This window comes from Euprymna scolopes, chromosome 18 (assembly GCF_053919585.1).
Source record: "Euprymna scolopes isolate OS-2025 chromosome 18, ASM5391958v1, whole genome shotgun sequence".
Classification (NCBI taxonomy): domain Eukaryota; kingdom Metazoa; phylum Mollusca; class Cephalopoda; order Sepiida; family Sepiolidae; genus Euprymna; species Euprymna scolopes.
The window spans coordinates 105,169,974-105,197,150 of record NC_136499.1 but is presented as its reverse complement, the minus strand read 5'-3'; the positions used below and the strand labels follow the sequence as shown (position 1 = coordinate 105,197,150).

Below are 27,177 nucleotides of genomic sequence, written 5' to 3'. Positions count from 1 at the left end.
TCCTTGGTAGTCTTTGCAATTTGATCTACCGTTATTAATCTTTCTTGGATAGATTACCAATATCTTGTAGCCATTTTCGTGATTATGTAAAACCCTCAGGTGCTTTTGTTTTTGTTTTTTTTTTGTTTTGTTTTTTTCCTTCTCGTTTCTTGGAATTTTTGTCTTGATGGTTTTTGATAAATCTGTTAATTTGATATCTTCTGCCAACATAGTAGTCGTTATAGCATGACAGTTTTTGGTTAGAGGCTGTCACAATGTGTTAATTCAACATTCGATATAGATATGAGAATGTAAGATATTTGAGGGCATATGCAGGTTTTACTAGAGCAGCAATATTATTCGATTTTATACTCGTATTTTCTACATTTCAGTATTATCAATGGAAACCTTTATAATTACACAACAAATGAAAGAGATACATAATTATCTATATAATATTTGTTAGTTTGTCTGTTCCATTTTTTTCTCGGAAACTCTCCCGTGATGTATGCTTATATATATATATATATATACACACACACACACACACGTGTTGTTCCAAAAGTAAAGCCTCCAATTTTTTTCTATATAGTCATCACCATTCTCAATACACTTTTGCCAGGAAGTCAATGACTCATCTTTGCTTCTGATGAACGTCCATGACAGGAGTTGGTTTCTTAGTCTCACACCATCAATATCTGCAACAGAAAGATGAAATTTTCAATATAACTATATAATTTTGTCCGTTTATAATAGACTAAATCGTCCAGTAATGACTATAAAAATGGAAGGAATTTAGGAATAGAATTTTTAAAAACAGCTTGATCTTCCATTTATAAGGTTTGCAAATAGGAACTTATGACCATTAGCAAAATGTAATAGATATTCTAAACACACTGATAGCATTAAAACACCTAAATTTATTCATCAAGTACAGCACACCGTTGGTAGTAATCCTAAAAGATCCATTATGTCGATTGCAAAAGCACACATTGTCAGAAGGAACAATCTGAAATGTTGTTCGTAAAGACATCAGATACAAATTTCATATGAGCAGTTAAATTCATTTTATGCCAAAGAAGGCACAGCAACCAACATATAATATTCATAGAATGCAGAAATGGATAATGATTTGATCTTCCATTATGATTGTTTTTTAATTCACAAAAAAAAGTGATAAAAAAGTGATTTGTAAAGATTTTTTTTTTACTTGTTCAAAACTTATGTCATTAGTTTTACACTGTAAATATTAGCTTCAGATAAGATGTAGAATTTTTTAAATGTTTAACAAATTTTGAACGGTCATAATTCAGTGACTAATTGCGCTACAAAAAATAATTTTTTTATTTTGATTTTTTTATTTTAATTTTTTTTTTTTTTTTTTTTTTTACAAAGGGTTGTGAACAAATTAAGTTTTTACATGTAGCTAAGTTAAAATTTATCCATCCCAACCCAGATATAACCACACACACACCTATTCAGACAGATATTGTTAAATAGCACAGTGTTTTTGCTTAATGATCTTTGTATTTGAATGGTCATTCTTATGCCTCTGTAAAATTTGTGTACGAAAGTTCCATAGTTGTTTTCGTCGATCTGTTTTTTTGCAAGTACTTTCGACTGATTTTCTTCAGGTAGTTTTTGTGTAGAGTTGAATGTAATAATCAAACAGGAAAGCGCCCCCGTGTGTGTGTGTGTCATGCGGTCATACAACTTACCTTTGGATGGGATCTGAGAGAAAGAGAAATTAAAGATGGCAGCCATGGATTTATAAGGTGTAGTCTCGTGGAATCTCACGAGATCTCATCTTTCACTGCACATGTATGCAAATGGAATGGAGTCAGTTTTCTGATAAAATGTCTGTTGACAGAGGCAGTGGGGAGAGACGTGCTGGAAGTTGAGAAAGTTGTCAGTGACGAATTCTAGCTGGACTTTTGCGTATTGTATTTGGTTTATTTTGTTTTGTTGTTTACTAGCCCATTTAACGTAAAGCTATTTCGGCATAATGGGGGACAAATTCGACCTTAAATTAATACCGGAATTCGACGGCTCAATCCCGGTACTTGACTGGGTGGAGAATGTGGAACTACATTGTCTGTTGTCTAGTGTGAAGAACATTGAACATGTGGTTCCTCTATGTCTGCCCGGCGGGGCTTTCGCAGTATATCAACAGCTTAGTCCTGAGGAAAAACAGGATTATGAAAGGATCAAGGCGGCATTATACAAGGTGTTCGCTATCGACCCCGCCACTGCTTAGGAGTAATTTGAGGCAAGAACCTTGCATCCCGATGAAACTGTTGTTTATTTTGCCGAAATTGACGGTGTTGTTTGGTGGGCTGCTTGAGCGGGCCTTGGCATGCATATTTTTGACAGGGCTCCCAACCGGAGCAAAACAACTCCTGCAGGCTAGCTCAAGCATAGCTTCATTGTCCCTTAACGACCTGGTAGACCGGGCCAGGACCGTGATGAAGAATAGTTATGAGATGGGAGAACCGGTAGTCGCTGCTGCACAGCGCGCATTAAATGAGGATAGACCATCCCAGGGGCCCATCCTACGCAGTGAATTCATGTGTTATAGGTGCAATGACTAGGGCCACATTGCGAGGAACTGCCGGCGGCGACTGATGGCTATTCGCTGCTACCGATGTAATAAGATTGGTCATATGGCCCGGGATTGTTCGGGAAACGGGGTCGGGGACAAGGTGCCAGCGTCGACCTCTTTCCCAAACAGAAATTAGACGAGGTGCTTCCGACCATTCAGGTCTATGCCAATAAGACATTGTGCTCAGCACTCTTCGACTCTGGGTGCCTTCACACCGTAGTGAATGCGGGCCTCTGCCGCACTTGGAAGAAGGAAACTACTAGATTAACCACCCTCAGTGGAGCAACGCGGACATGTTGCGGGGTGGGCACTGAACATTCGCACTAAAACTGGAAATTCAACTAACATCAAAGTACTGGTAGTACTCAAAACTGCTCAGCTTTGACCTGCTCCTAGGCTATGATGCCATCAGAGCCCTAGGTGGTGCTCACATAATGAAGACGGGGGCGATACAGCTTCAGGAGAAGGTTTCAGTGTGTGCTGCTTTGAAGATTGATCAGCCAGACTTTATTGTCGAGTTTGACCAGCAGCAGAAGGCTTGGACAGCTGCATGGAAGTGGTCGGAAAACCAGGAACCAGTCAAACTGCAAAATGAGGTAACAGAGTACCATGTGCCCGACCAAATTAAGCCTGCTTATGAAGAGGAACTTTGTGATTGGATCAAGGATGGCTGGTTGATTCCCTACCCCTATGAGAAACTTCTAGAATTCTAGCTGGACTTTTGCGTATTTGGTTTATTTTGTTTTGCTGTTTACCAGCCCATTTAACATCATTTTTATTACTGTTTCGTTTAAAATCTGGATGCTTTTATATGCTTCAGTTAAAATTACATTTGAATTACTTAAAATAGTGAAACATCTCGTGTGTTAAAAAAAAAATGCGTTTTAACGTGTTAAGAACGTGGCTAAAATAAATGTACAATTGTTTAAGTGATTTCTACAATAGTATGGAATTTAGTTTACTTTTTTTGAATTTATAAATTTAAATTACAACATATACATAGATATACATATGTAACTATATGTGTGTACACACATACACACACATATATATTGGATGGTTATGTACCTAGGCACTTTAAAATGGGTTTACTGTTTTCAAAATGTACATTGTTAATTTTTTGCTGTTTGGCTCTTATTTACAGTGCTTTGAGTATTTTTAGTCTTTTTACGTTTGGATCTATATTTTTTTTAATTTTTTTTTTTTTTTTTTTTTTTTTTTTTTTTATTACGTTTTCACCCCAAACAAGGCAAATTGCCACTTTAGTGTAGGGGGCTACTATCAGGGGCAACAACTACTGGGGTACTATGTAGGGATTTGGGCAGCAAGATGTCGGTTCACATTACACTTGAACTTCTACACGTCAGTACTGTTGGGGAAGCAGGGACCTGGAATGGAATTCCAGATTCTAGCGGTTCTGGGGAAGAAACTATTGAAGAAAAAAGATCTTTTACATCTAGGGATCTCTACAGTGTGGGGGTGGGATTTAGTAGCCTAATTGTCTGAACAATGTGTTGGTCATGTGTCCAATGTAGCTATTGGTGTTTTTATTGTTGGAGATGCATTCTCTCAAAGGGCATTTGAATTGATAGACCACATTGGTTTCATCGACAGGAAGTATTGTTTTTAATTATAAGGTGTTAGTAGTTAATTTTTTGTAGTAGATTATAAATCTGATTTTATTATTGATTGAGGATATATATCGATGGATTATATTTCTTAGTGCCTTTTCATCTGATTTAAAGTTGTTGTGTAGGTGGTTGCGATAGAATATATTGATGGGGTGGGGATTGTGAATTTGGTTATTATTAGTTTGGTCTAGGTTTCTAATTGTTAGTTTAATTTGTTTATCGATTAAGAAAGTGAGGAATCAGTTATTAAGATCTGTTTGATGTTTTTTAATTCGCTGTAGAATTTTTTTATTTGAGGAAATCAATTTTGCTCGATACAAAAATCGCAATTATTTAATTTTGCCCGATACAAACCCGAAATTATAAAGAATCTAATTGATTCTTTATAATTGCGGTTTTGTATCGGTAATTGACATTCACTTTTGAAGTTTAAGATACACGAATTGGTTGCAATCGTTTTTTATACAGAGAATTGATAAATGAATATATCTAGCCTGGAGAATAGAATATTTAATACTATTTAAAAAACCAAAACGTTTGTTTACGTTAAGTAGGTCGACAATATTTTTATTCTTGGTGACAATAATAACGAAATAGAAAAACTAAAAGATCATTTTCAAACAAACTCCGTACTTGCTTTCACTTATGAATTAAACACAAACAATAGTATTCCATTTCTCGACGTTCTCAGAGACTTCAGCAAAGAGGAATTCATCACTTCTCCATGCAAAAAGACTATTGCAACCAATTATATATATATATAACTTGAGTGGCATCAGCTATAACCAAAACTTATGAAGAATTCTTGGTAAAATTATTTATAAGAAACTAGCAGGGCTACCCGGCGTTGCTCGGGACCGTATAAACAATGAAAAAACAAAAGCAGATATTGAACATATGTTTTATTCTTAGGGGAGAGGAATCTTTCATCTCAAGTTTTAGCGTTACAAACAAACATTTGTTTTCTTTTATATATATAGATAATGACAGGTTTTTTTGGGGCCCCCCTCGAAGATAACTGATCAGTTGACCAACTTCTAGTGGTCCGTTTGATGTGAAATTTCGATATTTGTCATCCGGGTGATGGGGCTTCGATATGATACCAAATTTGTCAAGTTTGGTTCCGTCTTTCAAAAGTTTTAGCGTTACAAACAAACATACATACACACAGACGTTTGGCTTTTATATATATAGATGAAATGTCACTCGAATGAAAAAGATGTAAATGAGAAGCAGAATAACACGCACTATCGTATTAATCAAGATATAATGCTACTAACCCTTGATAAGTGGTGACCCCCATGTAAAAAAAAAAAAAAAAAAAAAAAAAAAAACCCTCTTAAAATATTGAAATGAAATTTAAATTTTGGAACATTTCCTAATGCCTATTTTTAAAATTGCACACAAAACGTAAGTATTTGAATTTTGATGAAGAGCTTGAAGCTCATAGAGACTAATTATATTCAAACCTTCTGGTTACAAAGAGAAGGTCTCTTCAAACGAATGTGAATATCTTCAGGAGAAATGTTTTTTAATCCTCAATATCAAAATGTCTTTTCCTCATAATTGTAATATATAAATTTTGTACCCTACAAAAAATTATTAAATATATATATACTAGCATTTCAGCCCGGTGTTGCCTGGGAGTTTGGAGGTGTATGTTGAGCAAAAAAAAAAAAAAAAGTAATAGGAAGGCAGGCTCGAACCCGTACCGTGAAGGAGGAAAAGAACGGGGGAAAAAGTGATGTCTTTGCTGTTACGACCACCGTTGAACCAGGAGTGACGTAGGTTTTAATTAAGGCTAGATAATCTAAAAGAGTGGATGACTTTCGAAAATATCGGTGAAAAAAGTGGCCAGTTGAGGGTGAAGAAATTAATGTTTTTAGTCAATTTTTCGGTATTTTTCGTCTGAAAGGTCAAGCTTCAAACGTACTGATCTTGTGAAAATTCGTCGCCTCTGTCGAAAGTTTTAGGCAGACATGCAAACATGCATACATTTATATATTTTTTTTAACTTTGACCCCTATTATGACCCCTTAACATTTATTGTTTTGAGCTCAAATCAAATTAAGTTAGATCCATGTCCAAGGAACCTATATCTAAAATTTCAATTGTTTATACCCAAAATTGTCGGAGGAGTTTGGTAAAGTTCTCAAAGGTCAAATCGTTAAACTTTGACCCCTTAACAGCCAAATTTCTGGCCAAAAACTGATTATAAAGATTTTCCCAAATCTCAGTACCCTGTATATCAAATTTTGAGTCTGTAGACTGAAAATTGACAGTTATTGCATAAGCAAATGTACACACAGACACGTTCACTTATATATATATATATATATATATATATGTGTGTGTGCGTGTGTTGGGACGATTAATTGGAATTGAAAACATCGGGACTTTTGGTGGTATCAGAATCGGAAAAATTTGTGCCTATTTTCAGATGCCAAAAACGATTCCTTTAATTATGTTTTTTTTTTTTTTTGATTTTGTTTAAAACAAAATCCTCCACTGCTTGTAGTAATGATAAAATAACAAATATTTATTGATTTTAAACGACCAGTAAAACTAAAATTCAAAGATCTCACCCCCCCTCTCTCACACACACACACACACACACACACACACACGTGTGTTTTTACATTTGAGAAAATATATGTTCATTGATCATGTGATTTTACGGTTATTAGTAAAAAAAAAAAAAAAAATAGCAACTTTAGATTTTAATATTTAGAGATTTGTAAAACATCGGAATTGGTATCTGGAATTTAGTATGGAATCGGTAATTGTATCGAAATTGAGAAAAATATTGGAATCGTCCCATCACTAATATACACACACACACACACACACACACACACACACACACACTCATGTACCTAACTTTATATAGAGAGACGATATATGATATGATAATAGTATTTGAAAAAAAAAAAAAAAAAAAACAGTTTACGGTAATAATCTAGTCCAACCACAAAGATCCAATTTAACATTCCTCAAGTATGAAAAACATCCTGGTCTTTGAAAACGTCATCGCCAGATAATGTGAGATTATGTGAGAGGAGTGTTGTTAATTTCGGTCACTTTTTAGATTAGTTTTATACCTTCCCTTATCTCTTATGTACGTGTTTTTATTTTTTTTAATGGCATTTCTTTGGCTTTAAATCGAAGTATGAGTAGATACGAAGGTTCCAAAGTGCACAATGATGAAAAAGGTCAGGGGTTACATCGGTCAAAACGTTGTGACTGTAAAAACCAAAATGAGAATAGTAATCTGAACAATACAAATTATCAATATTTATCTAAAAAAAAAAAAAACCCCTGTAAAATAATCATGCATCTCTATCCAAACAATATAAATACAGCGAGTTTTCGCAAGCGTTTTCATAAGAAAAGCCAAATGTTCATTTTTATTAAATTTTCTCACAATTTTTTTTTTTTTTTTTTTTTAATTATAATCGGGGTTCAAACCTAGCTTGTAGGTAATGCTTTTTCTCTTCTCTCAGCCTCTTTCCCATAAAGGAGACGTTGCAAGCCTGTCTCTGCTCTATCGATTTTCATGATCGGTGCTCATATGAGCTTCAATCTATGCCCCCCTCCCTGCCAAACTTTAATTAAAAAAAAACACTTGTCTATCTACAACCATTATCAACAATTTCCCTCGCTCTTTATTTGTGCCTGAATATAAACACAGATTCTATGAACAAAGCTTCCTTTCTAGAACCGTCCACCTGTGGAACTCTATTCTGCTGGTCTGCTTTCCCATTGAATATTATATAGTGGTTTTCAAGTCCAATGTAAACAATTTGTTGAGCAGGTCTCTTAAATAATCAAATTATACCCAATTTCCACCACTAACGATTACTACACTGTTGTCCTGGCGACCACCATACACTCATTAACCCTGATCCTTGAGTGGCCTTTCGATCTTGATACATGGTAACTCCCGTGTAAAATAAATAAATAAAAATTAGCATAAAATTATATATTCAACTATTTGTATTGATCGAGTGTTACCTGTGATTTTTTTTTTTATGTTCAACTTGTTTTTGTAATAAAAGTAGATAACAAAGTAAAATCCAATCGTGTTTGAGATCTTGGTGTAGAGAATCCAATCACTTTTGTTTGTGGCCATTCCCTCGACCTTTTCCTAAGGGCTTCCATCTTAATCCTGTTTTTTTATGAGGCTGTTAGCATTTGTGCACTTAATACATGTCTGTACCAGTGTGGACAATTTTCCCTCATTTTGATTATCATAAGAATGTCATAACATTGTATATTGATCGTGAATATTAAATAATCTTGGTGAAAATGTTTTCTTCTGTCATCAGGCCGTGATCGACTGTTCCATGATCTAATTTTCCTGTAGTTTTGACATATTCTCAAATATCACATGACACTCTTTAACTCTTCTTTTTCTCTTTAAGATTTTTGTTCCTTAGAGGCTCTGGTTGAGTTTGAATAAAATATGTATTATAACGCATTATTACAAAACTAGCAGGGGGTACCCGGCGTTGTTCGGGTTTTTAGAGGCGTGTGTGCAAAAAAAAAAAAAACAGTGAAAAAAAATGAACGTGATGCAATACGAACGGTCCGGTGGTGCCTGGGTGTTTGAAAGATCCCAAAAAAAGTTTGAGGGGGGGGGGGGCTCGAACTCAAATCATTGAGGCGAAAGTGCAAAAACAAAAAATGAATTAACTAAAAAGTGAATTAGGTCAAATATCAATTCCGCAGTCAAGTTTGTTTTGGTTTAGTTTCAGTAGTCCCGCATCACACTCAAATTCTAAATGAATTTGTTTGTTTTCTCGAATTCTAAATGAATTTATTTGTTTTAATTTTAATTTAAGTGTAATGCAAGTGAAATCACGATATTGTTGCGTTGTAATAAGAAATAGTAAAGAAGTAATTCTTTGTGTAAAAATAAATGTTGAGTTGAAAGCTAATAAAGGTCATAGATTTTACGGTTAGAGTCGTAAAAACCGGAAGTAAAAAAAACGGTTAGTCCTGCACTAACAAAAAAAAGCATAAGGAAAACAATAATAATCGTGTTTTCGCGTTTTTTTTTTTTTAAATTTGTTTTTATTTTTATTTTATCATGAATAAAACAGAAAGCATAAATCAGGGAAAAAAAGATTAAAAAAACAAAAAAAAAACTGCATAAATAACCTTGTACGATTCCAAACCGGTGATTCCTCATACTGTTCCTTGTGAACGCATCTGCTGCGGTGTAAATGGGGAGTGGGGAAAGGAGGAATCTAATAGAGAAAAGATGTTGCAACTTCCATTGAATCTAACCGATTTTGGCAGTGGACTCTCACCGGAAAAAAATATAGGAATGTACCATTGTCGAGCAACTGTAGAGGTAATAGGCCTATAGCACACCTCAAGTAATGTTCTACAGTTTGTACGCATTACATTTGCATGTAATGTCATGATTTTTAATCCTACTAAGGTCAAAGTCGGAGGGGGAAGATGAGTATTTCATTTATTATTATTATATTATATATATTATATATATATATATATATATATATATATATATATTATATATTATTACAAAATAAACGGACATTTATTTTGTTTGAAATTTATATTGAAATTCATAAATATATTTCGAAGTAAAGCTTCATCTTCAGTATATCTTTTTCTTTTTTTTTTGCCATGTTGTTGTTGGAGCAGAGAATCAGAAAGTAGAAGTCCGTTTGTTTTTATGGTAGTTTTTTAAATCTCGGAACGGTGCGTTGGTCACGCAGGATTTACATTTGTTCCTTAGAAGCACTGATTGAGTTCGAATAAAATACATATTATATACGTTTGAAGCCAAAACAACGCATTTTTACAAAATAAACTGACATTTATTTTGTTTGAAATTTATATTCAATATATACTCAATTTCTACCACTTACGATTACAACACTGTTGTCCTGGCATTATTATTACTCAATATATTTTTTCAATATTTTTCAGTATAAATTTCAAACAAGATAAATGTGTTGTTTTGGCTTCATAATACGTATTTTATTATATTCTTCCTTTTCTGTTTATTTTTTAACTTTTTTTTTTTTTTTTTTTTAATTTTTATATTTATTGCATTTTTGTCTTTATTTGGTTTTGTTTGTCTTTTTTTTTTTCTCTCATATTTTTACCCCCTTCTCTTCCAACATCCATTGCTAATTACTGGAGGTTCTGTTTTCGATCAAGTTTGGCCTAGCATCCACATCGCTTGACCAATCATTAATAAACTTGTCTTTATATCCATCATGATTTAACTTAGAACCGATTTAATTTGGGGATGTACAAGTCACGGAAAAGGTGAAAGTTACACGTTTGACGATAACTTTGATTCCGTTCATTGTAGAGACTTACTACTTGGTCCATATTGTAGCCAATGAATGTTTGCATCTCATTTTGACAATTTTGATTATGGTCAAAATGTTAATGGAATTTTAAGTTCTGATTATTCCAAGTTTGGTAAATGACTCTGATACTTTTTTGATAATAGCAACGATTATACAAAATTTCAGCCTGACTAGATGTTTTTAGTGATCGTGAATAGGAAATTGCCTTTCAATCCCACTCTTAGTGCGACAAATGGTTAAACTTCATCTTTCGACAAGAGATCTTCACTATTAATAAAATAACAAACTCTTACACTCATAATCATTGTTTTACTTTTCTCTTCAACCTTATCTTTCCCTAATTTATTTGCCTCTCCCCCACGTCGTTTTTTTTTTTTTTTTTTTTTTTTTAATATTGGGAAAATCCAGCTCCCCTAAAAAATAAAAATGAAGCACGGGGGGGGGGGGTCTAGATTTGGATGAAAATTAAAATTGTCTCGGTCTAGAAGGCTTTCTTCTTCACTTACTTACAGAAAATATGAATAGTAGGATCTGAACTGGTACTACACTTTGGGTGGGATGGAGGTCCCTCAACCCCAAAGCCGCCAGAGTTTGGGCGATTGTTGAAGTGATTTGTTCTCTGTTGGCTGGGGTGTATGGTCTTGTGTAGTTCTAGGCGGTCTACTAGATCTATCTTTCAAGGCTTTACTTTCTCACTTTTTAAAAAGGGATTAGTTTATTGCTAATCACATGAGACGCCTCTACCGGGGTATGCTAACTGAGTTATTCAGGTATTTTTTGCAAGTTAAAACATTTTTTTTCAAATCCCTTGTGTCACATCTTCTTGCCGTGGGAGGAAGATAAACGTGTAAACATACTACACTTTGCTCCCAGCTAAGAGGCCAATCTGTCATTTACCTATCTCTTTCTTGGAATATGGCCTAACTTTTATTAGTTTGTACTTTCCCGTGCTTTTAAAGGGTTCAGTAGTTTTGCTATTTATTTTATCGCCTTATTAGATCCGTCTTAACCATTTCCAAAAAGGCTTTCATAACTGGATTCCAGTTTAAGAGTTAGTGTGGGTGTGTTGTGTTTAGTGAGAAACCAGGAAATGTTTATGATGCCTCAGCCAAACACTTACCTGTTATCTTCTCCCAACTGCTTAATGGCCATTTATATAAATAGAAGGTCGGTTTGCAGTTTTTTTTAGTTTTATTTATACGAGTAGTGAAACAAAATATGAGCTGCCGGAATTTCTGGCTTAGATCTTGGAACCAAAATAGCAACCAGTAGTTCCAATTAATGGCCGAGAGAAATTTTAATTTAAATATTTATTTTTTTCCCCTACAGACACTTGTGTCATGCTTATGCAATCTTAGCTGTAGAAAAATGATAATTACTGCCGGTTGAAGGATTCGAACCCAGTTGCAGAATCACTTTTAACTCTGCAGTCTGGCATTCAACCCTCAGGTCACCATCAATAAACATGGGAAAGAAGAGAATTCAAATTCTATATGATATGTTAAAATAGACATATGCAATAAACTTAGTCATATAGTGTTCAATGATCACAGCTGGAACATCACTTTATGCCAGGTTAATGGCTTATTATAAATTCCCAGAGGCCGAATCCTTGTTTTTAAGAGGGGTGATAACAATTTTTTTTTTTTTTTTAATATAAGTACATAGGTTTTAAAGTATGTTGAGAAACACTTTAGTAAGAGTTAAAATATTTATTAGTCGGAAAGGAACAGTGGCGTACCTATGTAAAATGGCGCCCATGGCAAAGTTTGAATGTGCGCCCCTTCTTAATAATTTATACCTTAGATATACCTAACTACTAATTTTAATTTTTGTCAAGCAATTTTTGCGCCCATGTCAGAGTGGCGTCCATGGCACGGGCCATGCCTGCCATACCCTAGATACGCCACTGGAAAGGAAACACAAATAGAGGTGAAAGTCCTTAATCCGCGGAGTTTCAAAGAAATACTTTCCTTCTCGTTAGAGGGGAGGAGTTAGCAAAATGCATGAAGAAATTTTGCCTGTAAAGTATTTAAAGAAACTAAGTATTAAAAGGATCATACTAGCATGAAAGTGAAATATAGAACAATGAAACAGATGGAGTGGGGTAAAAAGGAAAAATGGTTTCCCGTGAGAGGGTGTTCCCATAGTTGTTGAGTCCAAAATCTAGTGAATCGAAAAAGGGAGTGAAAGTAAAATATCAAAGTGTGTGGTGGTCTGAATGCATGTCGTTGGAGTTTTAAATGGTCCAAAAAATACATTTCTGTGTGAATAGACTCAGATGAAAAAAGTTCAGTCGGTGAGTTTGACCAAAGAGAAAACGATTTGATACTTATTTTCTTGAAACATTGATTCAAAATAAACATTTAATTCATAATTTTGTTGTAAACACAAAACAAAATCTTATTCATTCACGTAAGTAGATTCATACTTATTTAGAATTGCAGTTATTTAGGAAAACAAAAATAAAGAAAAACCTTTATCATGTACCTAGTTGTCATGGCATGAAGATATTATATTCCAAAAATCACAAAAATTGATTAAGTAGGTTTTTCTTTTTTATTAAGAAAATCAAATTTTATGATCATTTGTGATTAAATATTTTTAGCAACCATTGATGAGCTCCTGATTTTAGAGAGGTTGTTAAGGGGGAGATAATCAGTGATGAATTTCGAATTCTATCAAATATGGCAACTGGTTTCTCTTTTATTGAACAAGTCATAAAATTTGATTTTTCTTAAAATTAAAAAAAAAGAAATGATCAAATTACGTGATTTTTTTTTTTTTTTTTTTTTTTTTAAATATTCCATCTTCTGTGATCGCTACATACACCATTAAGACTTTTCTACATTTTTTTTTTTTTTTTACTTTAAATTTCATAAGTGCAAGTAAGCACCAAACATTCTTTCAACTGTAACAATAAAGAAAGGAAAATAAAATACAATTTAGTAATAGATTGCAAATTGATTTCACTAAAGAAAAGAACATTTGAACACAAATGCTAAAATATTTGGATATTAAATAAAACAATATTACAAAATGGAACTATTTGTTATAACAATAGTAAAAAAAAAAATTAAAATTATTTAAAAAAAAAACTAATAGTTAACTAATGAAATGTCCTTTTCAAAACCAATATGCAAATTAATCTTGCGACTGATATTGCATAAGCATATACAGTATATAGGTGGTGTGTTTGTTGAATAAACTCAAAATATGGTCTTTTGCATTTGTGTTGCGATAAACATGACATAATCCTGCTAACACATCAGTTCTCGTTAAATTACCGAAGTTAAACGATGATAAACTTGGCCGGTACCAAATGTGTGACCATTTGGAAATGCGAAGCACTGTGTTGGGATGTAAAAATTTCCAAGTTTGCATCTGGCGGCATGTTTAATGCCACTGGAAGAAATGCACCCTCAGTCTTCGTTAAGTTCATTTCGAAGGAAAACGTTGATATAAAACCTGAGATCTATCTGCTCTGTCTGTGGCATTCCAGTTGATTGTCTTCTCGAGCGTCATTCACGTCACACACTTGATCGCAAACGTTATCCACATCTCTCACATGATCGCTCCTTTTCTCCTTTTTATAGTTTTCTCCTTTCTACTGGTGGCGTCATTTCACATTCATTTACATACACACATCTACGTTACATCAAGAATCTGCGTGAAATTTTGAATAGAACTCTTTATCTAATCTATGAGGGTAGAATGCTCTCATTTCATCAGCCATGACCAAATAGAAGTTTAAGTAATTCGCAATTATATTAGTATTATCGCCTGCATTGAGAATTGAACCTTCAACCTCCACAAAAAGTTTCCCTTACAATTGAATTCTGATAAATTCATACAACAACTTGCAGCAGAGACATTGTTACTGGCTCAAAACTATACCAAAACTTTCACTAATGTCTTCAATAAATGTATGAATCAATCTCGCTTTATCTCAACTACAAGTAAAAAAAAATTAGGATATGTTTAATTTGTAAATCTCGCATGAGAAAATAAATGGTGTTGAAAAAAAACAAAAAGCAAGGTGAAGTACTTTCTTATTCTTGCTCTCGTTTATGATGTAGGCTGCATACAACGTGTTGGGTAACGTTACACCGAGCTTGAATTCCTGAATTTGACAAAATACACTTAAAGAAGGTTGGAAGTTACATTAGTTGAAACGTTGTGAGAATAACACTCAAAATGAAAGCAGTAATCTGAATAATCTAAATTTTTAATCTTCATCTCAAAAATTCACAAACAATGATTATTAATGACTAGCAGGGAGACCCGACGTTGTCCGGGATTGAATGATGATCAGCAAATATTTCACACTCCTATATTTTTATTGTCATCGAAATCTGTGAAATCGCCCGGGAGGAAGCTTCACATGCCTCCATGCAGTAACTTTGTCCAAAATATGTTATTCTACATTGCACTCTAGAGAACCTACTGTTTCTTTTATAAAATTATTTCATATAAACTTCTTTCCAGTTAACGATAAAAAAAAAAAAAACACTTAGAAATTTACGTGTGGGGTTTGAACCTATATACCACGTCTTGCAAAAAAAAAACAAAAAAAAAAACACTATCAACTTACCCACAGTAGAATTTTCACAGCCCGTTGTTCTATCATTGTTGCTAAGTGACAACATGGAAAAGATGGCTTTACCGATGATAGATAAATTAAGATAAGGTTCCGATTATCGCTAATTATCGGTGGTATTCTGAGACAAAACTTAACTAAGATTACTCCCAGACTTATACACTAAAGTTCTGTAAATTTTAAAGAAAATCTGTTCAGCTGTTTCGGAGTCTATCAGAAACGAACTCACACACACAAACTTGCATTTATATAATTGTAGAGATAGATTCTATTGATGAGCAGCATTGTTTTTGTGTCATGGTAGGTGTGTTGGTGGTTGGGGGAACATGGTGGGGGTTGGTGGAACACCATGAATAGATATGAAGATATAAAGAGTTTGAAGCATAGTCACTTTTATCAAAATGACTGGATTCAACATCAAATAACATTGAAAAAGGTTGATATACCGCAAAACAACCGAACTAAGTAGTATGCATTCAAGGGTAGGGTAAACCTGCACATGTAGATACACGTTAACAATTTCATATGAATTTGTTAAATGGAAAGAAAGACATATTTGGGACTTTAAAATAAGTTTAGTCTTTTATTTATTTATTTATTTATTTATTTTATTAAATAGTCTCCATATGAAATCTATCAAAACTTGAAGGTTTCTTGTTTATTAATTTAACAGGTCAGGTTGTTGTTCAGGAATTGTTTTTTTTTTTTTTTTTTTTTTTTGGCTACTGAAGAGAAAGAAGGAAAAAAATCACAAACTGTTGCTAGGTTACTATTCTGCCTATGATGTTTTTCCTGGAAGGCATTAGCATCAATTCTAGAGAAAAAAAAAAAGGCTAACCGTTTTTTTTTTGTTTTTTTTTTTATATATATATTTTGTTTTCTCTACTGGTCTCTTTTGCTGGTCTTTGGCCAAGTTTTCCTTAAATAGAGATCCTTCTGGCTGTTTGTGTCAGTGTTATCTTAACATGTTGGTGCTGATGATAGAGAAGCAGACCTTCAGGACCTGGCGGCCATAAGTGGAGGTGGCTTGATGGATGTTGCTCAAGTTCAAGCCATGTGCGAAGAAAATCTTATCGGATGCATTCTGATAATATGTTATGGTGAAAGATAAGAGAATCAACTACCGTGAGAAAAGGGTCTGTCCTATGCAGAGATACTTTCCACGTTAAAGATCACTTGAATTTGTTTATTTTTATTTATGTTTAACCACTGTCACAACTAGGGCTATGACAAGAGAATATTCTCATTGTTTTGACTCTCGAGTATAAATCCGATACAGTTAATCAACCGAGAACCACATCACTCTATCTAAAAACATAAGATATTAACTGATATATACTTGAGTCAAAATAATGGAAAAAAAAAAAAAAAAAAACGTTCTGTTGTCATAGCCCTAGTCATAACCAATTAAAGAATGTCTTAATAAACGGTATTATTTAAAAAAAAAAAAAAAAAATCGGTAGTGTGATTTTTTTTTTTTTTTCTCATGTGAGAGTTTGTTACTTCAAGCAGGTTATGTTGTCAGTTAACATTCCCTTTGGTCAAATATCGGACATGATCTAACTTAGAACTGATTTAACTTTGGGATATCTTGTCATGGTCATGAAAAAAATGAAGGTCACATTTTCAACAATAACTTTCGTCGTATTCATCAGAGAGATTCATTACTTGGCCAGTGTTATAGCCAATGAAATTTACCATTTTCTCACTGATTACTTATCCTACCATTACTTAAGTTTAATCTATCCATCTACTTATAATTGTGTAGAGGAAAAATGGGTTCATACCTTTCTCCTCTCTGTATATTAGATGAGTGATTTTGCAACCGCTTCAATTTCGAAACTTACTGCACTTTGTATTCTCAAATGGTCACCCATGCAAGGACTGATCATATCTGCTATTGCTTAACTTTGGTGATCTGGCAAAAATGAGTGTTTCAGCATGATGTTCGTTACAATATTAATCTTATTTAAAAACATCCTTGTCTGTTTAGTATTTTCTTTAAATATCATAATAGGGAATTGAACTAATTGCCTAACATTTCCACGCTTGAACTAGGAGAGTGACGTCAGACCCTGATGAGAGTGATTTTCATTTTGGGCTAAGGTCAAAGTGTAGTAACTGTTCTGTATTCAGTCAAAGGAGAAATCATTCTTGACTGGAGCAATTTTTACTTTAGTTCCACCCCGAGTGGTTTTTTTTTTTTTTTTTTTTTTTTTTTTTTTTACATAGGCATCACCACATTATCAAGGCCAAGAGGCCACTCAAGGATAAGGGTTAAAGAGTGTACAGTAGACATTGGACAATATAGTAATCATTAGTAATGAAAATTTGGTAAATTTGATAACTTATATGGAACGACTCATCAAGAATTTATTTACGTTAGACTTGAACACAACCATATTGTAGTCAGCCGGAAAGCAGGAAAACGGAAGACAATTCCACAGGCGTGCAGTTCTAAGAAAGAAGCTTTGTTCATGGAATCTACGTTTAGGTTTAGGCACAGATAAAGAGTGGGGGAGAATTATTGATAGTGTTTACAGCTAGACGAGTGTTTCTTGTGAAAGTTTGGCGAGGGGGGACCATAGATTGAAGCTCAGTCGAACACTTTCCATGAAAATAACGATACATCAGAGACAAACTCGCAACATCTCTTCTGTGAGATAGAGGTTGCAAGGAAGAGAAAAGGACATCTCCTACGAAGCTACGAAGTCTATTTTGAACTCTATCAAGGCAGGCCAAGTCCTTTCTAGCAGCTCCTGCCCAGATGTGGCAATAATATTCCATCCTTGGACGTACCTGGCTCTTATATAGATAGAGAATAGCATCAGCAGTGAGATATCTACCGGATCGATAGAAAGATCCCACCATTTTTCCAGCGGCCTTGGCAACAGATTTGATGTACGTGTTCCATTTAAGATCAGGAGTAATGGTCAAGCCAAGAAGCTTGTCAAAACTTGAGGCCTCCTGAAGACGAGAGCCATTCATTTCAATTGATGCCAGATGTGGATCAGAATGTTGATGTTCCTTTTGGGAGAATTGAACATGTATATCCCCCATAAAAAACAACCTTGACCATAAAAAGTAGTCATCATCAAAATTTCAATGGAATTTTAATTTCCCAATTTTTCAAAATCTGATTCTTTTTGATAACAATCACCATGCCAAATTTCAATCAGATAAATAGATTTTGAGTTATCAATAGGTCTATGACAAGAACATATTGTTATTATTTTGACTCTCAAGTATATATCCGACACAGTTAATCAATCAAGAACCACATCACTCTATCTAAAAACATAAGATATTAACTGATATATACTGGAGTCAAAATAATGAAAAAAAATATTCTCTTGTCATAGCCCTAGTTACCAACGTTTTTATGACATAGGAGTACTTCATATGAAGGTTGCCAACATCAATAGTAAAAGTGGTGCTATGTAACCAGCTAGACTTGAACTTGGCACACTTAAAATGTAAGCTTATCTGTATCAATTTCAGCACCCCCATCTCCTGACTGATTTATCAACATGAGCATACAAATACAAACAAAGCAAAGACTTAACTATAAAGCATTTCTTCTATCCAACTCTGATGCGACCAGATCAGACTGTCTGAAGATATTGGCTTCCTGATCAAATATACACCATACATTGATATTATTGTGTTTTTCTTTTTCCTTTGTAAAATTCAATTATATTCTGCAAGTCTAAAATAAAAACAATTTTCCTCTGCAAAGCAATCATCCCAAAACACCATGAATGTTTGTCAAAATGATTGAATCGAGGTTTGATATGTTGTAAAACAAAACGACCAAACCAAACCCAACCCCATGAATAAATATTTGAAGATATAAACAATTTGAAGCATAAAACTTTTCCCAGAATTACTGGATTTGGCATTTAAAAGCTGCCAAAAATGGTTCCTATACAATAAAACAAAGCAATCAAATCATTCGACACAATATGGCTGCTCGTTTTAATATAATGGTTAGGGTTTACTGATGGGCCGGGAGATCAGGGTTCAATCCTTAATAGTCATACTAAAGACTCAAGAAATTGTACTTGATGCCTTCTTGCTAAAGCCTCAACATTATATAGTGAGAACCAATAGTAATTTGTGCAACCCAGGGATACTAATGACACCCTTTCCTACATCAGTCGTAAATAATGAAAAGGGAGCCTTTATGTTGCCTTTAACTATATTCAATTCAGTAATATCTATACTCTGATATTATTTTTTGTTTTTTTGTATTGATTCATATTAAAAACCCTTTTTCTTGTTTATTTAAAAATAAAATACAACTTTGTTATATATGAATCGTGGAATTACATTCATCTGCAAAAGATCTAGCTAATTTGCATATCCCTTTAAACATTCATTTTAATTAATTCTCTATTAGTTTTTTCGGCTTTCTTTTGAGATTATCATCTTTAGTAAACTATTACGTGTAATTGTGTTCATGCAGATATTCTATATGATTTATACTTGCGTAATATTTGCGTAAAAAGGTTAGAGTGAACACAAACATCTTTCGCTATATATTTATGTATGCGTATATGCATTTGTTTAAATTTAAAAAAAATGGAATTTGCTAGGTGAAGGTCAAACAACGACATTACGAATACGCATGCGTAACATAATTGGTTCATGTTTTAATTTTTAGCCTTGCAACAAACCTCTTCATATCTCGGGCATTAACGTCATGGAAAAATTAATCGTAAGCTAAACATTTTGGTTTCGATTCTCGCTGGTGGTGCACGAGTCTTTTAAAAAAATTTTAAAATCATTATTATATATCGGGTCCAATATCTTAAAATAATAAATACAAAATCTGCATTAATCAAAAATATCATATTTAAGCATATTTTACGACCGGGCAATGCCGGGTGGCCTGCTAGTTAAACATAAAAATAGAAATAAATTAAATATCCAGAAAAAACAATCATTTAAAAATAATCAGGAAATCGCAATACAATACTCTACATTATGCAGTATGAAAAATAATTAAAATAGATATAAACCATTAAAAAAAGGCTTGTATTTTACTTGAATTGTCGAAAAATAGAAAATATTTTGAAATGATTACCATTTAGTAAGATCTTTTCCAAATCAAATTCATTTATAAATAACCTTGAAAATACATGTCTTAATTTTTTTTTTTTTGTGGTCGCTTTCAAAGTTGTGCATTTTTAAATTATATGCACAGACTTTTTCATTTCTTCTATTCTAACTATTTGTTGTAACCGTAAATGAACAGTATTCAGAGATTCTCATTTTAATGGAAAAGCATTTAACTTCCTTTGCAAATTGCATTTCAATATCGTTCAAGAGATGATGCTTTCTATTATTATTATTATACCAAATCGCTTTTGTGCATTTTTGGTTCAGTATAGAAACACTATGGCTACAACGAGGGAAATGAGTAGAAAAATCAGCATCTTTTTATGTGGGAGTAAAGGCCTTCTTTTTGTGGAAGGGAAGGAGGTTGCTTTTAACTAAATTAATAGTAAAACTGCCCTATTGCTTTTTACATTTTGTAAAATTGAATCCTTCAGTTTACTGTCCATTTGACTTCCAGACAAACCTATATCTGTCCAGGTCTTTTTTTTATCCTTCTCTCAAATCCATACTTATCACTTCCGTCCATGTTTTCCTTAATCTTCCTCTGTGAATTATGCCCTGTATCTGAACTGTCCTACATCTACTAACCCAAGAAGACCATTCTTTCAAGATGACCACGTACAATTGAATGAATAAGGAAAGAAAAAAAAATGGGGCGTTGATTAATTGACGATTTTTATTCCATTTTTGGTTCATTAAAAAGAAAAAAAATGGTAATTTTCAAATCTGTGGTGAATAACATTGAAGACGTTACTGTTCAAAATTCGTGCGGATTTACGCCTCTAAAAGCACTAGATATCCTATGAAAGGGTATCTGCACAATGAAGGGTTAAAGATGAAACAATGGTTACATAATCGTCTACTGCACTTCTGTCAGATCAATAAGCTTGTATTGTGGTATAGCCGTCTATACAACGTGTATATATTTACGTGTATCAACGTCAAATATGTATATAACAAGTATATAAGTACGTGTCTGATCTCTCTCTGAAGCCGGCCTGCAGGATACTATATATACAAATGTAGGCAAATTTGGGCATATTTTATTGCTTTGAAAATATAGGTTCTTTTTTTTACCAATTGTCATAAAATTTTAACCATAGAATAGTATTATAATTTTCAAAAAAGCATGCAAATTTTCATGTAGTTTTGTCTCAGAACCAAAGATATGAGCATTTTCAATATTCAATTTGCCTACTGTGTGTGTGTGGTGTGTGTGTGTGTGTGTGTGTGTGTCAGTACAATGCCGTCATACGGCATTAAAAATTAGTAACAAAATACAGTAAATACTATAATCAGGGGCCAAAAAACATTGTATTCCACATCGTAACCTGAAAAAAAAACTGTATTCCAGGGTTCTACTGTGTGTATAAATATATATGATGGGCTCACTCATCGATTTCAACGTATGAGCTTCTATCACAACTAAGTTGCTCAGGAATTAACACAGATGATTTGTTTATAGCGGTGAAGGCTTTGTGTAGAACCAGCCACACATTTTAGTATCACTGCTAACCTTTGTCAGTGCAGATGACTGCCACAGGACAAAGTATACAGTAAACCACAGGTTTTTACATCAGAGTTACCTTCTAGATGCATGTCTTCATGAAGACTGGAGGTGCATCTCTCCCAATGAATTAATATGCCCCCAGATACCAACCTGGAAATTTTTACGACTCTGTGTGATACATACAGCATGTAGCTTTCCCAAATGGTCACCCATCTGTAACTTGTCAGGCTTAACGTTGCTTAATTTTGGTGATCTGGTGAGAACCAGTGTGTCAACGTGATTGTACCATATATATATATATATATATATATATATATATATATATTTTCTAATCTATAAAAGGAAAAATATGTGCATGTTTGTATGTTTCGCAAAAAATTCCGACAGACGCATTGAAATGTGACAAAATCATAATCGTTTTTAAGCTTGGTCTCTTGGATAACAAATATCGAAAAATTAGCCTAAAACATTAATTCCTTCTCTCTCAACTGGGCCATCTTTTATAAGGAGGGGTCGGTTTTTGGTCGACATTTTTACATGTCATTGTCTCTGTTGGCTACCCTTAATTCAAATGCTCACGATTTCCAGTTTCGCGATAGATGCATCAGCTAAGACGTTCGGTTTGTTTTCACCTTTTCCTCGTTGACATTATAGATTCAAGCCTGCCTGGCTACTACCACTTATTTTATTTTATTTTTTTTTTTTTTAACACCTCTCTTCAACCAGGCTGCCTACTGTTGTTTTGATCCCCCACACCAGAGTTCCTTACTACACCACCTCTCCACACCCAGGCAACGCTGGGTACCCCCTCCAGTATATGTAATATCACCTATTTTGGCAATATTATAAGTTTCAAATCTCAGCAACTATTGATAAATAATTTTACAAATCAAGGCTTGTTGGAAAGGTAATGACCTGAATTGTGTAGTGGGCTATGGGACACTTGCCCTTAAGGTCGTGCATTAAAGGGATCATCTATTATCCAAAACCTATTTTTGGCACGTTTTTACAGCCATAAAATCTTTCAATCATGGTCATTAGTTTTCCTAGTTTTGCATATGAATTACAAAATATCTGATATTTTCCTCAAACCTCTGGCCTTGATGGAGGAGGAGACTAGAACTTGCTGCCATTGTTTCAAATGATCTGAAATAACATCAAGGGGAGACTTGATTCCAAATATTTCTCATGTTATATCTCTCCTCTTTTGAAAATAGGGTACGATTATGAATATCTCCAGTATCAAATATACACTGAAATTTACTTCATATATGAAAACCAAAGAGAAGAAATATAACATGAGAAATATTTGGAATCGAGTCTCCTTTTGCTGTTATTTCAGATCATTTGAAACCATAGCAGCAAGTTTTAGTCTCCCCTCTATTAAGATTAAAGGTTTTGGGGAAATATATATATATATATATACTAGCAAAAGTACCCGTTGTTGACTGGGTTCAAAAACAGCCTACAGAAAATGGACTCTGATTTATGAAAGTATGATAGGTTATAAAAAGGAAGGGTTGTAAAGAGATAGCTTCGAATTTGGGGGTATCAAAACCAAAGCAAAATATGATGAAAGTAAAAATAAAATAGATAAACCCCATAATTTATACCATACCTGTTTACACTGAAACACTTATCACAATATTCTGTGGATCTATATTAAAAACCTTGTTAAACTTTGTGACATATTTCCATTCTATGGAGGTCAGGCACGAACGAAAACCCCATAATTTTATTATACCATATTTCTTCAAACTGAAACATATTTATCAAAGTATACTTACGCAGATAGATATGAAAAGTCTTTATTAAAGTTTGTGCCTATTTCCATTCTATGGAGGCTAGGCGCGAACACAGACCCCACAATTTTATTATACCATCCCTATTTAAGTTAAAACATACTTATCAAAGTATTCTTATGTACATCTATATCAAAAACACTTGTAAACGTTTTTTTTTTTTTTTTTTTAATTTTAAAATTTTTTATTTCCATATTTTGTGGACCAGGCGCGAACGCGACCCCACAATTTTAATGAACTACCGTTCTGCCAGATCAAACATACCCATTCCTGTGTCTCAATACATCTATCATTATATGTAATCAGTTTTTTAAAATAGTCAACCATATAGGAGCCTATTCGTGACCACACACACACACACATTCAGCTTTATATATATATATATATATATATATATATATAAGCTGAATGTCTGTGTGTGTGGTCACGAATAGGCTCCTTTAAAAAATGTCTGTTACTTTCTAATAGGTATAATGTGTATATACATTCAGTTAATACTATTGTAATGTTCTTTTTTATTAAGTTGCCGGCTGTGGCAAAATGTTGACACATAGAAATACCATTCATTTACTATATGGTAACACATACCCTCCTTCCTCTCGGTTGGTTTGTAATTGAAGGTTTCTCTGGAAGAAAACACCAAATCGAAGTTGCATTTTTATATAACTTTATTTCTTGGGTCGTTATTTCCCATCGGAGTTGTAATTTCTATATTATGCTAAAGTAACGTTTCTCCCAGCTTCTAAAACATGGAGATGATATCTTCCATGCTAACTTGCCTGACTTTCTCAGTCTGACTCTTAACTCTAAACTACAACTGTATATGTTTCTTCTAAACTAGGTGGAGAACATACATTAAATCTGTTGCCAAAGCCGCTGGAAAAATGGTGGGATCCTTCTATCGATCTAGTAGTTATCTCACTGCTGATGCAATTCTATCTATATGAGAGCCAAGTTCGTCCAAGGATGGAGTAATGCTGCCACATCTGGACAGGAGCTGCTAGAAAAGACTTATCCTGCCTTTATAGAGTTCAAAATAGACTTCATAGCCTCATAGGAAATGTCCTTTTTTCTTCCCTGCAACCTCTTTCTCACAGAGAAAGAGATGAAACGAGTTTGTCTTTGTTTTATCATTATTTTCATGGTAAGTGCTCGACTGAGCTTCAATCTATGGTACCCCATTGCCAAACTTTCATAAGAAACACTCATCTAGCTGAAAACACTATCAATAATTCCCCCCACTCTTTATCTGTACCTAAACCTAAGCGTAAATTCCATGAACAAAGCTTCTTTCTTAGAACTGCATGCTTGTGGAACTGTCTTCCATTTTCCTGCTTTCTAGCTGACTACAATATGGTTGTTTTCAAGTCCAATGTAAACAAGTACTTGATAAGCTGTTACCCTTAAGTTTACAAATTTACTGAATTTCCATTACTGACAATTACTATATTGCCCAGTTCACTACTGTACACTCTTTAACCCTTATCCTCGAATGGCCCTTGGGCCTTGATAAGTGGTGATGCCTATGTAAAAAAAAAAAAAGAAAAAAAAAACCCTATCTAATTACGCCATTGGTACATGCAACATTAAGATCACCTGATGTCATTACTAAAAAAATCATCCCCATTGTTTATGTTCTAACATTCTTGTTTGTTTTAACATTCCTACATTAACATTCTATTTTCCAAACATCAAAAACGATCATAATAATTGTTCAGGTTACTTGGCATCCCCCGGCAGTGCTCAATATAACAATATAATTTTACTCTTTCACCTGATCTTTTAAAACAAGATTGATTACTGTTTCAGTCAGAGACACAGGAGTTCAGTTGCAGAGGCGCATAGGCTGTTCTTGGCCTTGGGCCAGGAGCGGAAAAGGAAGTAATCAGTTCTGGTCAATGTGGGGGCAACCCTTCATATCGGACAATTGCTAATTTTGGACCCTGCCAGAGTGCCCCCTTCGGGGAGCTGGTTTTTCCTCCCCACATTAAAAAACGGTCTTGTGCCTAATTTGCTCAGTGGGGAAGCAAATAAATAAACAGAAGTTCAGTTGCTTAGCTACATATGTCTTTGCAACGCGTCACCTCTAAATAGAGAGAAGGTTATACTTTAGTTTTTTTGTTTTTTTCAGTCCTGTTTGGCCCAAGATAACGTGAAAAAAAGCACCTCTGCCTGTCTTGTATTACACATAAATTTTGGGAGAGAGGAAATGATCCTCTGCAGTTCCAACAGTCATTATATCGTATTAATCCAAAGATTCTATAGCATTAATATTGGCTTCCCCGATATTTTTTTAGTCAGAATTCTTTTTACAAAAACACCAAGTACTTACAGGAGGGATCACTTGAAAGTTGGCAATATCCTTAGTGAAAGTGATTTATGTGGGATGAACTGGCGGAACACCCAGGTCATCAGTCCGTGTCATTAACCACTTGTCTATTGTCACCCCTTGCCAACTTTTTTTTTTTCTTTCATTTGTTAACTATATTGTGGCTATTTTAAAATTAAATGCGTCTTTATTTATAAATTCTTATAATGAAATGAAAGTTTAATCCTTTTATCTGTTGTCGGACCAGTGGTTGATTCTCTCTTTTATTTATTGATCTATTATTGATTTTCTTTTAATTAACATTGATTTTATTGCTGTAGTCTATATTATTACAAAATATACCGATGCCATTTTCCAATTTGGTCTAAAATCTGCACTGATATTGGTTTTGCTAGGAAGATAGATTATTGTTGATTGGAAACTGTATTGGTGTCTTCATCTTATTCGACGGGCTGGGAAAAAAGCTTACATACACACACATGAAGTAAAGCCTAGTTTTAGTCTCAAGAAACAATGGATACTATCTGTAAGGATGCCTTTATGGAAGAGTCTATAGTGAAGCAAGGGTGTCACAATCTCTAACCACACCTTTTCTAACCGACATTGCTTGAGTCTGGTGGCAAGGAAAGTCCAGCATGACTGGCGTAAGCAAAGAAAGATTGGTGTTATTTTAAGGTTTTGTAATTCTGTATTGACTTTTTAGACGTCTGAAAATAATTCCAACTTGGATGAAGTATTTTCTGGAAGGAATTAAATCGAATGATCTTTTGTTGTTTTTAACATGGTACCACATTTCTTAACCATTTGGCTAGGAGAAAAGTGTAGTAGCTGTTCTGATGCTACACTTCATCTTTTTTTTTTTTTTTTTTTTCTCAATCGATGAAAGGTAAGCTTTTCTATACTAAGGCAATTTTTATTTTTTTCCAATCCAGAGTGCCCCTTTTTGAGGAGTTGGGTTTTCCCCAATATTAAAAACAGACCCTATATCAGACTTTTCCCTCGTGGGGAGGCAAGTAGGGCAGCTGCAACGATCCGTCAAAAGTACTGATGAATTAGAATCAAATATTGATTTTGCAGGAAGAAAGCTATTGATGGCAAAAGTTAAAAATAAAGAGTAATTTTACTTTATATATTAGATATATTTTGTTAGATCAGTTATAATAAAATTCTGCAACGATCCACCAAAAGAACTGATAAACCAGAATGAAATGCTACTTTTGTAAGAACACAAAACTGCTGAGCTG

At 33.9% G+C, this 27,177-nt stretch overlaps 1 protein-coding gene across 4 annotated transcripts in view; it reads left to right on the top strand.

The window, feature by feature from the left end:
- LOC145297735 (methionine-R-sulfoxide reductase B3, mitochondrial-like) overlaps nt 1-27,177 on the top strand; it is a 292,708-nt gene that overhangs the window by 198,770 nt on the left and 66,761 nt on the right. The window lies entirely within an intron of this gene.